Source organism: Planococcus citri, chromosome 2 (genome assembly GCF_950023065.1).
Source record: "Planococcus citri chromosome 2, ihPlaCitr1.1, whole genome shotgun sequence".
NCBI classification, from domain to species: Eukaryota; Metazoa; Arthropoda; class Insecta; order Hemiptera; family Pseudococcidae; genus Planococcus; species Planococcus citri.
In genome coordinates, this window is record NC_088678.1 from 36,616,564 (window position 1) to 36,628,676 (window position 12,113).

Genomic DNA, 12,113 nt, shown 5'->3' on the forward strand with positions numbered 1-12,113 from the left:
AGTAAATATTGTGCCATTTTCAGATCAACAAACAAAAATGAACACTGCATGATTCAGGCGTTAGCCTTGAAAATGAAAATCTTCTGCAGTGGTTTATGTGTTCATTTGAGTACATAAGTGTTCCCATGACTCATGATTGGATGCATTGAGACAGAAGTATTATTGAGTGATACTTGATATTTTATAATAGATGAGTACAAATAGAGGGGGGTAAAGGTGGTAAAGGCTAAGGTCGAGGACAAAGGCCAAATTTTGAAGGAGGTTATCAGGATTCAATCACAATGATCCTTTAGCAGCAAACTGAGATCCTGAGAGCTCTTAAAGAAAACCCCTTAGGTACAATTTTGTTACTCTCCGTACTCTTGGTTGTATTACGTGATATTGTCTCTGTGTTATTATTCGATTCGAAGTACTCATTGTTGTGGAAGTAAGTCGACAGCTATTATTGTCATAAATGGAATTTTGAAAAAGCATCATTTTGTGTTGATTATGCAGTTTCGAGATTCAGTATACTGATTACCTAAATATTTCAAAAAAAATGTTGGATGATTTTTTTTTTGCTTTTGAAAAAACAGAACTACTTGAAAAAATTGACGAATTTGAAATACGTACGTTTTCCAAAAATACACATAATAACGAAAAATAATTCAACATAATATATTAACACATTCGCATTATGTATCAACGAGACCACAAAAGTAATAATTTTACGATTCATTCAATCGAAGAGAAATTCAACTTTAGAATACTGGAGGCTTTATAAAACATACATACAAATATCTTGCTAAGAACAAACGCAAAAAAAGGGATCATTATAAAAAAATTAGTACTAAAAAATTACACAAAAAATGCACGCAAGAAACTTCATTCGTGTTGGATACATTTGCAAAACGTACGAAAAAAAAAACCATTCACAATCTTCACAATCCCCACAATTGGTTCGTTTGTTGACCTAATCCATCCTCTTAATCCTTTCCCGTCAATTACTTTCCTTTATAAAGTCGCAACTCCCATCCATAACTCGATATGACACCAGTAACATGTCAAAAGAAGGATAAAAATTATTAAAATCACACTTGTCACGCTACATAATCTCGCTTATGAGTTCGACCATGCTGCTTGAGATGTTTCAATAATTTAAATTTGCCGCCGCATAATTCGCACGCGAAAGGTCGTTCGTTCGAATGCACGGCCATGTGATCTTTCAGGTGTTTACCATCGACAAATGCTTTGCCGCAGGTAGCGCAGATGAAGTTCCTCTCGCCGATATGCCTTTTAATATGTATAGTCAAGCTGGACCGCGTCGTGAACCTTTTATCGCACATTTCGCAAACGTGCTTACGTAGTCCTTTATGCAGCTCTTTGTGTATAAACAACGAAGCACTCTGCTTGAAAGTTTTGCCGCACAGATCGCAGACGTAGGGTCTTTCGCCAGTATGAATGCGTCGATGATCCTCCATGTACCTTTTATCGGAAAAACATCTACCACAGATATCGCACGGATGGTCTTTGACGCCCTCGTGCACGAACAGGACGTGTTTCTGAAGCAGTGTCTTGGTGCGAAATTGTTTACCGCAGGCGTCGCAAGTGAACGGTTTTTCGCCGGTGTGAATTCGATAGTGTTCCAAGAAGCGACCTTTGTGGTACCATAAACTATTGTATTTACACTGGTCGCACTTGAGGTGTTTTTGGCCATCGGCGAACACGTACCATTTACTGAACGGATCTTCTTCCCCTGTCGGCCGGGCGCGTTTGGTGCGATGAACGTTGCCTTTGTGACGCTTCAAGGCTTTCTGAGTGGGAAACTGTTTTAGACAGACTTCGCACCCGTACCCGCCATCGGCTAGCCGTTTAGTCGAATGAGACGATTTCATATGACGACCGAATCCAGATTTCGATAGGAAAGTTCTATCGCATTCTACACACGCGAAAGCTTTTTGCGCACCTTGACGACTCGACTTCGACTTTTTTTTAGCGGCCTCCTCGTCATCCGGGGGGTCGTCTTCGTAATCGTCGTCGCCGTCAGCTCCATCCGTGTAATTCTCCTTTTCGTCGTCTCCTTTGGCTAATAATTCCTCCAGTAAGATATTTCGTACAAAATTACTGGCGCCGTTCGAAGCATCACGCTCATCGGTGCCGTCTTTCGCATCGTTTCCACTCGAAGGTACGTCGATTCTATGATAACTACTGACATGATCGTGTTTGTCTTTGGCACTGCTAAACATCAGCTGGCAATATTCGCACCTCACTTTCGCCATGCTCGTGCCATTTCCACCATTTTCATGCATGTTAATATGTTTCTTCAAGCCGGCACCCGATAGACAAACTTTCGCGCAAATATTACACGGAAACGTTTTTTTGACAGCCTTATCCGAACCACTCACATTTTTATTACTATCGTCACCGTCGCGATTACTTTTAGCTTTTTTAGCTTTCGTTTGCCAATTTTTGGTCGTCTTCGAATCTGTCATCGGCAAACTTCTACTTCGTTTTTTAGCCACTTTCGCAGAGCTGGATTGGCCACCATCGTCGCCGCCACCGCTGCTGCCGCCGTTGTCGTCAACTCTGGCAAACGCTCCGGTCGAATGACTGGATTTAAGATGATGAGCTATATGAGCCTTCTTTACGAATACCATCGGGCAAAAGTTACACCTAAGGCTGGCGCGTTTGCATGATGCGTCGTCCAAATCCGATCTGATCAACGCCTTTTCAAGCAGAGACATACTAGACTTTTGATTCGTGCCGCCACCATCGAGTTCGATTTGTCGCGTTGGTGAAGACGACAACAGCAATGATGGAGAAGGTAGAGGTAGTTGTGATGATTGCGGCAATGGCGGTTGCTGCGGCAACGACGACGGCAATTGTAATGGCGGCAATGTGCTCTTCGCGTATCTGCAAAAAAGGGCATATACGTTATCGCCCGCTTGGTATCATCGGCTTCTCTAGAAGGTATATATCTGTGATTAGCAATGATATTTTACGCGTAAAAATGTACGAAAACATATGCATAATGCAAAACTGAATCCCCCGAATCAATCAGTTATCGAGTTGTTACAACTAAATGTACAATGCTCAAAAAAAAAAATGTGTACCTATTTGCACAAGGTTTATCAAAGTGATTATGGAATTCTAGTCTTGGGGAAGCCATTTTAGCAACTTTTTACGAACAATACACACTAAATATGACATTGAAAATGAAATAGCCACTAAACCGTTGTATGGTTCGGTGAAATCTTGTGAATCAATTGTGTCTGTTGAAATTATTCTTTCTTTAAAAAGCACATCATAATCAAAAGGCATTCGCGATCTCCTTTTCTCGCAACTGCTCTTTGGTTATTTTACTTGTTTATTTGTTTTTTAGTTTATTTATATTTTACTGCCTCAAAAAATACTGAAACAAGCTGCAATTCTTAGAAAAAAGTGAAAAACGGTGGTCTGCAGAGAGAATCTCAAAATGAGACAGTTCACAATGTTTGTCACACATTTGAAGAAAATTCCAATATAAGTATTTTTATAAGTTTTCATCAACAACCGCAGCGCCCTAGGCCCCGAAGGAATGCCGAAAAAGTCCCAAATAAAGTCAATGCCGGGGTGAAAGTTGAAAAAGCTCAGAGAAAACGTGATTGGACAATGATGGTTTAATTGATCTCATGAGTTATCCCATACAAGAAATACTAATCTCATTGCTCGACATGTTTTATGAGTTCTTCCATGTGGAAATTGAACAACTTTCATTTGACCCCTAACCCTGTTGAATTCGTTGAATTCATCAAAATTGAGTGATTCGTGTGGTCTAAGCTTCGTTAAGGTCTTGGAGATACTGATTTCTAAAATCGTTAATCTCTAGGATGGATCGTAAAAAAAATGTCATAGGATATTGACCACATTCAGTGGAAACCTTCATTGTGAGTTGAAAGTCACTCAGAAGAAATGTTGGTCCCGGATGAAGTGTTTGTAGAACAGAGATATGTAAGACCTCAAAAAGAATGTATATTTTAGAAAAAATTGTGATTTTTTTGCTCCGAGTTCCATATCCAACCTGTTTTGCAAAAAATGATCCCAGAATTATGTTTTAGAACTGGATGGATCATTTTTCTCAAAATAAGTTGAGTAGGGACTGAAACGAAAAAAAGCTACGATTTTTTTGAAAATATCCTCTCTTTGAATGTCTATATCTTCCTATCCAGGAATACCTCCAAAACCGAAATTTTGTCTCGGTGAATTCAAATTTGAAATGAAGATCTCAGCTGAATAATATGGTCAAAATTCTTCGACTTCATTTTTGCGATCTACCCTAATGAGCTCATTATAATAAAACGAAGGGGGGCTAAGTGAAAAACTTGCTCATGGTTTCAATTTTTTTCAGAGTACGTATAAACATTGAACATCCATCCGGTTGATATTGGAACCCAGACAGTTGTAGTAATAATAGTATTAGATGAAATGAAGCTGACTGAAGCATTGAAATTCGATAAAAAAAACTATGCGGATCATTGGTTTTACAGATTTAGTGGATTATACTCCGGCAGATCAAGTGGATAAAGAAGGCAATCATGCTCTGGTCCTTATTTTCCAGCCGTTCCAAGGAAATTACATCCAGTCTATCGACGCATTTCTAAGCTGAGGTGCCGCTTTTGGAACTGTGCTTCACAAAATTATTATGGAAGCTATTTTCCTATAAGAAGGGTAACACTGCAAAGAGCGTCGGTTGGGGCTACGTGCCTACTGAGCGGCGCGAGTCCGGCACAGTCTTTCCAAAATCGAGTAAGGCTGTCAGTTTTACGTGATCTTTATATTATCGAAAGGTTCTCCTTGGTTTAATGTGTTATTGTATAAGTTTAGTATATAAATAAGCGTTTTAAGAGGACTTATCCTCATTCATATTTGTGTGTATTTTTTATATTGTGTAATCGTGTATTGTCCCGATAAGAGATAAAGTAATTCGTACATAGTCGTACATATTCTGTGTAATATAGTTACTCTCATGTATCTCTCAGCAGGAATAATAACTACAAATCTATTCGTGAGGGCAATAAACAGGGTGTCCACTCATTTCTGGAAATGATTTTCCCTGACTTTTCCAGGTTTTCCAGACCAATTTTTCCATTTTTCCAGACCATTTTTCTCAATTTTCTATGCTCACCCCATACTTTAATTGAAAAATTGGGGGGGGGTAATTTTTTTCATAAGCTTCTCTTCGAACTTGATACTTCTTCGGATATAAAAAACAGCTTAACTTTGATTATTAACTTTTCTAATTGAAAATGAATAAAACATGCATTAAGTTTGGGCAATTGATAAAAAAAAATGTATTATAATTTATGAAAATTTTTCTTTTCTTTTTTTGATTTTTGAAGGCCTCAAAATGTGAAATTTGTTCATTGTAAAATGAGAGACAAATTGGCCCGAGCGAAGCGAGGGCGAGAACTTTCGAAAATTTTCATTCTAAGATGCCTGAAAACGAGTTTTTTATTGAATGCGAAGAATGTTTATTTTTTGATTTTTTAAATTTTAATATTGGAATGAATGTTTTTTTGAAGGAAGTTTACTCTTGAAAAAGAAAAGAGAACAGGCTCGAGCGAAGCGAGGGCGAAGCTTCTGAGAATTTGAGTTTCGAGAGGCATAAAAACGAGGTTTTTTTATGTGAGGATGAATAGATTTTTTTGGCTTTTAAAATTGAAGAATATTTGAAGAATGTTTTTTTTTTTTTGAAGGAAGTTGATTTTGAAAAAGAAAACAGAACAGGCCCAAGCGAGGGCGAAAGCTCTTGTGAATTTGTATGTATTTCGAGATGCTTAAAAACGATGTTTTTTTCGTGAGGAGTTCATTTCTCGGCATAAAAACTTGATTTTTATAATCTAGAAATTTTCATGTTGCTTTTGAAAAAGAAAAGAAAACAAGCCCGAGCGAAGCGAGGGCAAAAGCTTTTGAAAATTTTCGTTTCGAGAAGTGAAAAACAGTGTTTTCCTTTCATCACAGGTCCTTATTCAAAATTTTCAATTGATCGTTTTTTCAAAATTCCAGGGATTTTGCGTGAAAATTACGAAATTCCCTGACTTTTCCCTGACTTTTCCAGACCGACCAAATTCCCTGACTTTTCCAGGTTTTCCAGGTTTTCCAGACCTGTGGACACCCTGATAAATATTACATTTAACAGACGCAGTTGGGAGGGATGCAGCGAGCTAGAATCCCGCAGTCTGGACCCTAGAGGGCATAAATGAAAACAATATATCGGCTCCTCATTGCTGTGATGTAGAACGGCCATTACTTTTCATCAGCGATTTTCCCCATCTTATCAAAAATCTACGTAATTGGGTCTTGAAAGCGAAAAATTTTAACGTGAGTACATCAGTTGGCATTGGTTAAATAATTGTATGCATAGTTATATGAATTTAATTCTGCATTACATTACAGACGCCTGATATTGTCGTCAGTATAGAACATCCTGATACCAGAAAGCAAGTCGTGAAACTTTGAAAACCGCTACTCCTCCTTTGCAGAGGTCCGTAGACGCAAGATTGAAAAATATGCGGACATATCGGAAGAGCTTCGGTAAAAAGGATATGCGGTATACACAGACGTGATGCTAGTTGGGGCACTGGGATCCTGGGATCCGGCAAATGATGCCGTCCTCCGAGAACTTCGGATCTCAAGGCGGTATGGGTCGGTGATGAGGCGACTCATGTGCTCTAACAGCATCAAGTGGTCAAGGGATCTATACATTACGTTCATAACAGGAAACCAACATTGGCAAGACAGGCCGACCAACTCCAGCCCCCGGACTCCCCCCCCCCCCTACAGAGACACCTTAGAGACTATTCTATTTCAATTTTGTACTTTATTTTGTTTTTTTCTTATTTAAAAAAAATCGCAATTTTTGCAACAGCTAAAAGGGAGAAGTATGTTAGGAAGGCGTGTGTAGCTGTGTACATCCACATAGGTAAATTGCTTTCAAAAATAATATTCATATTGTTCTTTCGTTGCGTTTTGTTACAATTTGTTTTTTAATTATTTTCCTGAGAATAATTAATGTAAAAGTCTTGTTTCCGTGGTGAGTTGTTTTAAAATTTTTTAAAGTTTAAAAATTCAGAAGACGACGATGAATACTGTGCATCACCCCAAGTTACGACTGAAAACACAAGAAAAATACGATCAAATCCACCCAAGTGGAAGAGAAATCAGGCAAAGAAGGCGAAACGCGAATTACGAAATAATGGTTGTATTTTAGGTAATTAAAATGCAAACATGACGTTGAGAGTAAACTTTGTAAGGTCAGAACGATCAACATTGATATAATTTACAAGTTTCATTAGAGATTTCAAGCTATCGAATCTGCTCCAGAGAGGAGGCAAAATTTCTACAACGTTGTATTACTCTGAAAAGTGTTGCTCACACAAGAGTAAAATCAGAAAACAGAACGCGAAAATCTCGAAATTATACAATTGAATGCTTCATTCAGACCAATTAAGATCGTGTTCAAGTATGTAAAACTGTTCTGTGCTCTATGTTCATAACTTCGAAATCTACACTGGCTCAAATGAGCCGAATATGGGCGCCTCAGGCAACGTGGCGATGAGGTTGTGCCGGGTGTTGGAAAATGATAAAAATCATAAACTTGTTTTTGTGTTAATGTGTTTTTCGAAGATATTTTAGTTTTATTTTAAATAGAAAATGGGAATTTATATTTTTATCAAAAATTATAAATGTGTATGAAAATGAGGGTTTCTCATCCTACTAGATCCTCTTACCCATTCCACGTAAAAATCCCTGTTTCCTACTTCCTTTCCTTTACCTACGTTATACCTATCTCAAGTAAAACTGCCACTTCTCTTATCAAAAATTTTTCCTCCTATTTTCCAAGCTAAAATTTTATACCACAATGGACACAGCTTATATACGCATAATTTTGTCAACTCAATGCGACGTACTTATATTTTACCATTTACACGAAAACGCGGACAGAATAATTCATAATTAAAAAATTACCTGGCCCATCCACCACTACACGCTCACGCCCTTCTTTGATGAATCCGGTCATGCTGCTGCAAGTACCTTTTCAACTTAAACCGAGCACCGCATAATTTACACGAGAATGGCGTCTCTTGCGAATGCACCGTTTTATGACGATTGAGCAAATCCTTATCTGAGAAACCTTTATCACATTGATCGCATCGATGAGGTTTCTCTTTCGAATGCGTATTACGTATATGCCTAACCATCACAGAATTTGTATTGAATGTCGCTTTGCAAACATCGCACTGATACGAGCGTCGATTTTCATGCGATTTTTTATGCGAGACCAGAGATGACTGTTGGGTAAATCGTGAACCGCATAGATCACAGACGAAGGGTTTGTCTCCGGTATGAATGCGGATATGCTCCTCCATATTACGACGCTCCGAGAAAGATTTACCACACACGTCGCACACGTATAATTTGCAATCAAAGTGCACCGTACGAATATGCTTGTTGAGTATGGATGTAGTACGACAAGCTCTACCGCAAACGCCACATTTGTGAGGTTTTTCCCCATTATGTATGCGATAATGTTCCATAAATCGGTGACGTCTGAATTGGTTGCATCGAAAAGAGCACATATCGCATAAAAGGAACCCATCGCTAATTGCGAATTTACTGCAGAAGTCTTTCAAATTCTGGTGTACTTTCGACTTATTACCATGTACTTGGCGAATATGTCTTTTAAGTTTCTGCGATGTGGGGTAACTTTTGGCGCAAGTTCCGCAAAATAATTCACCGTCTTCTTTATCCGATAATTTCATCGCATCGTTTGTTATTCGATCGTCGCTTTCTACGTTCTGGTCGTCTTCGGCACATTCCAGTTTGACTTTCAACGTCGACGTCGCCTCTACAATTTTTCTCACAGCCTCGTTAGGTTCAACATCAGCGATATTGACACGATTATGTTTTTCAGCCAAGTGTCGCCAATACGTTGCTCGTCTGACGAACGTTTTGCGACATTTTTCGCATTTAAATCGGCGATCGCAACGAGATGACGTTTCAGCTGACATCGTCTGTATGGATAACTCGTCATCGTCATCACTATCATCCACATTGCACTGCGTTTCGTCATCTTCACTGGTCACATCATCTTCTGCGCTATTTTCATTTGATAATGCCGATCTGCTCAAATGGGATGACTCCCAGTCATGAGTACGAGGCTCGAGTTTAATCCCGATGCAACTATATTTTTCTTTGGCATTTGGGCAGTCTGGCGATACGAGCATATCAGATGGGCTCGGCTGATCTGAGGAATGTGACGAAGACGACGACGTAATTATATTATGGCGATTCCAGCCAGATCTGGAAAAAAGGATATTCTTGACAGATAACTTTTCATAATTTTGCGAGTGTTTATAAAAGAACTTAATGAGCTATTTACTTTCGCATATAATCGATTTGACATCGTGAGAATCATTTTCTTCAATTTTCAGTAGGGTTTATACCCAAAAAAGTTATCATTTGTTTAGTAAGAATAGAAAATATTGTACTTATTGTATCTGATATTTAAGAACTAAGAACATCAAGGGACCTAAATTGATCAGAATAATCTGAATTCCACCATTCTGGGAAAGTTTTCCAGATACCATTAGACCCAAGTCTTTGACAACTCGTCAATCTTATGATTTTGACATTAAGACAGCTTTCCTTTATGGAGAACTGGACTTTGACTGTTACATTTTAAATCCAGATGGATTAGATATCGACAGGATTGGAAATAATTGGTTCAGATATGCTGTTGTATGTACTATTTATGAAACCCAGTATTAATTTAATTCATTTTTTTCTGACCACATTCATTTATTTCAAAGAAAAAACGAAGACAAAAATTGACACTTATGAAGTTGAAAAAAAAACATGTATTCAAATTCACAAATCAAAATTAATTTACGAAAAACCACGACGATATTTTCGCGTTAAAAAATTACAATATCGAGTCAGAGACTGTATAAATGCACCTATCGAGTATAAATTACCCACTGTTTCAACTTTCCCTGCACACCTTCTCGACCTTCCACTGAATCATAAATCACACATCTTCCTTCATCACTTTCGAGAAAGTGCTAAAAGCTTCCACGACCAAGCCCATCTTACCTCCTGTTCTTATGCGTACGTCCATGCTGAATAAGATGCTTTTTCAACTTGAACGTAGCTCGGCATATTTCACACGAGAAAGGTCTATCTTCCGAATGAACTACTTCGTGATCTCGCAACATTTTGTTTTCAACAAACGCTTTTCCACACTGATGGCAAACGTAGTCTTTAATATTATTATGACGTTTCAAATGCACTTGCAGATGACCGCGGCGGAAAAACTTTTTATCGCATAAATCACACTGGTAGTTTCGCACGTTCAAATGGAATCGTGTATGCATAAGCAGAGTCGCACCCTGCGTGAAAGTTTTACCACAAATATCGCAAACGAAAGGTCTTTCGCCGGTATGTATACGCCTATGACTCTCGACGAATCTACGATCGGAGAACGCTTGGCCGCAAATATCGCAAGGGAAATTTTTCACACCTTGGTGCACGAACATTATATGCTTCTTGAGAAACACCTTAGTTCGAAACGATTTATCGCAATGGTAACATATGAACGGTTTTTCTCCGGTATGGATACGGTAATGCTCGAGAAAACGATACCGATTCTCGCTACAGTATCCGCAATGGTCGCATTTCAAAATCACCAAGCCGAATTCGTCGATCACGCTACGACTCACAATCAATTCCATCGTCTTATCGTCGACATAACGCTCTCGCGATTTACCCGTATGAACTCGACGCCTGTGTTCCAACATGAGACGCTTGCTGGGATACGTTTTCTCACACAAGTCGCACTGTCTCGCTTTAATATCTTCGACCACTTCGGTTTTCTCGCGAATGTTATCATTGGCGTTGGCAAAAGCGCTCTCTTCGTCATCATTCCACTTACATTCAATATGCTCATTGCGTACATGAGCTCGTAACAGATCGCGAGTCGTAAACTCATTATCGCATTTACCACAAGACCATTTTATTAGACACCTATTATTTTCGACGTGTTTCTTCAAACAGTATCGACTGCTGAATTGACGATGGCACTTATCGCAGCACGGTTTACAGATACGTTTTGCTTCGGTCGTAGCTGTAGCGTCATCATCAACAGCCACCGTCGTCGAAGACGACTGGTCACTGGCGGCGATCAATTTACGAGTACGTTTAGATTTACTAGTAGCCGAAGTACGTCTAGATGAAGTCCGTATCGATGTAATAGACGCATTTTTCGCAGAAACTCTTGGAGTACGACGACGACGCTGGCTGCTGCTGGTAGCGCTAATGTTGTTGGTGTTGTCAAGAACGGTCGTCGGATCGATCAACACCATCATGAATTTCGATGGCGAAACCAGCTCGTTATCGTCGGCCATGTTCAAAGCCTGACTATTGGCAACAACGTATCTGTAAACAAGAGCAGAAGAAATGCCGCTATTGTGTAACGTAGGCCTTCTTATTTGCCGATTAGAAATTTTGAGAAAATGTTGGCGTAGTGGCGGCACTACCTAGAGACCTACGGTGGTCCACAGCGAAACGCGCAAGACATGTCGATTTGTAATTTAATAGTATTATTCAGGAAGGTGACGAACAAATAGAAGAGTATTCGTTAGAATTCATTAATAGTTCAACTCCTTCAGGTCTACCTCCTCATAATTTAGTATTGAAGGAAGGGAAGGTGTACGATTGGGATGTTGATACATAATCTAAATGCAAGTTGCGGATTAGTTAATGGTACTAGACTATAATGATTATACGAATGCATAATAATAATTTATATTGTGAAGTCTTATCAGGGCAGTTGAAAGGAGAAACGTTATTAATACCGCGAATGGACTTGACAAGCTCAGATTCAAGTTTGCCTTTTATAATAAAAAGACATCAGTTTATTCAGTTTCCTGTGAAAGTTGCCTTTGGTATTACTATTATTAATAAATGCCAAGGCCAGGATAAACATTACATTCGTGTGGTTGCTTTCAAGAGAAGACCATCATAGGGAAAGGTGGTAACTTAAGCAAAAGCAAGTATTCTGGCAAATTAGAAATTTTTCTTACTGGAACAGCATC

The 12,113-nt window shown here is 38.9% G+C and overlaps 2 protein-coding genes across 3 annotated transcripts in view; both read right to left on the reverse strand.

Annotated features, from left to right (window-relative positions):
- The window catches only part of LOC135835599 (oocyte zinc finger protein XlCOF26-like), a 38,342-nt gene extending 30,225 nt beyond the window's left edge, over positions 1-8,117 (reverse strand). The window contains exon 1 of the mRNA XM_065349946.1: positions 7,987-8,117. The gene's annotated coding sequence lies outside the window, so the exon portion shown is untranslated. The remainder of the gene's footprint in view (positions 1-7,986) is intronic.
- The window catches only part of LOC135835593 (zinc finger protein 62-like), a 45,405-nt gene that overhangs the window by 25,034 nt on the left and 8,258 nt on the right, over positions 1-12,113 (reverse strand). The gene's annotated exons all lie outside the window — the stretch shown is intronic.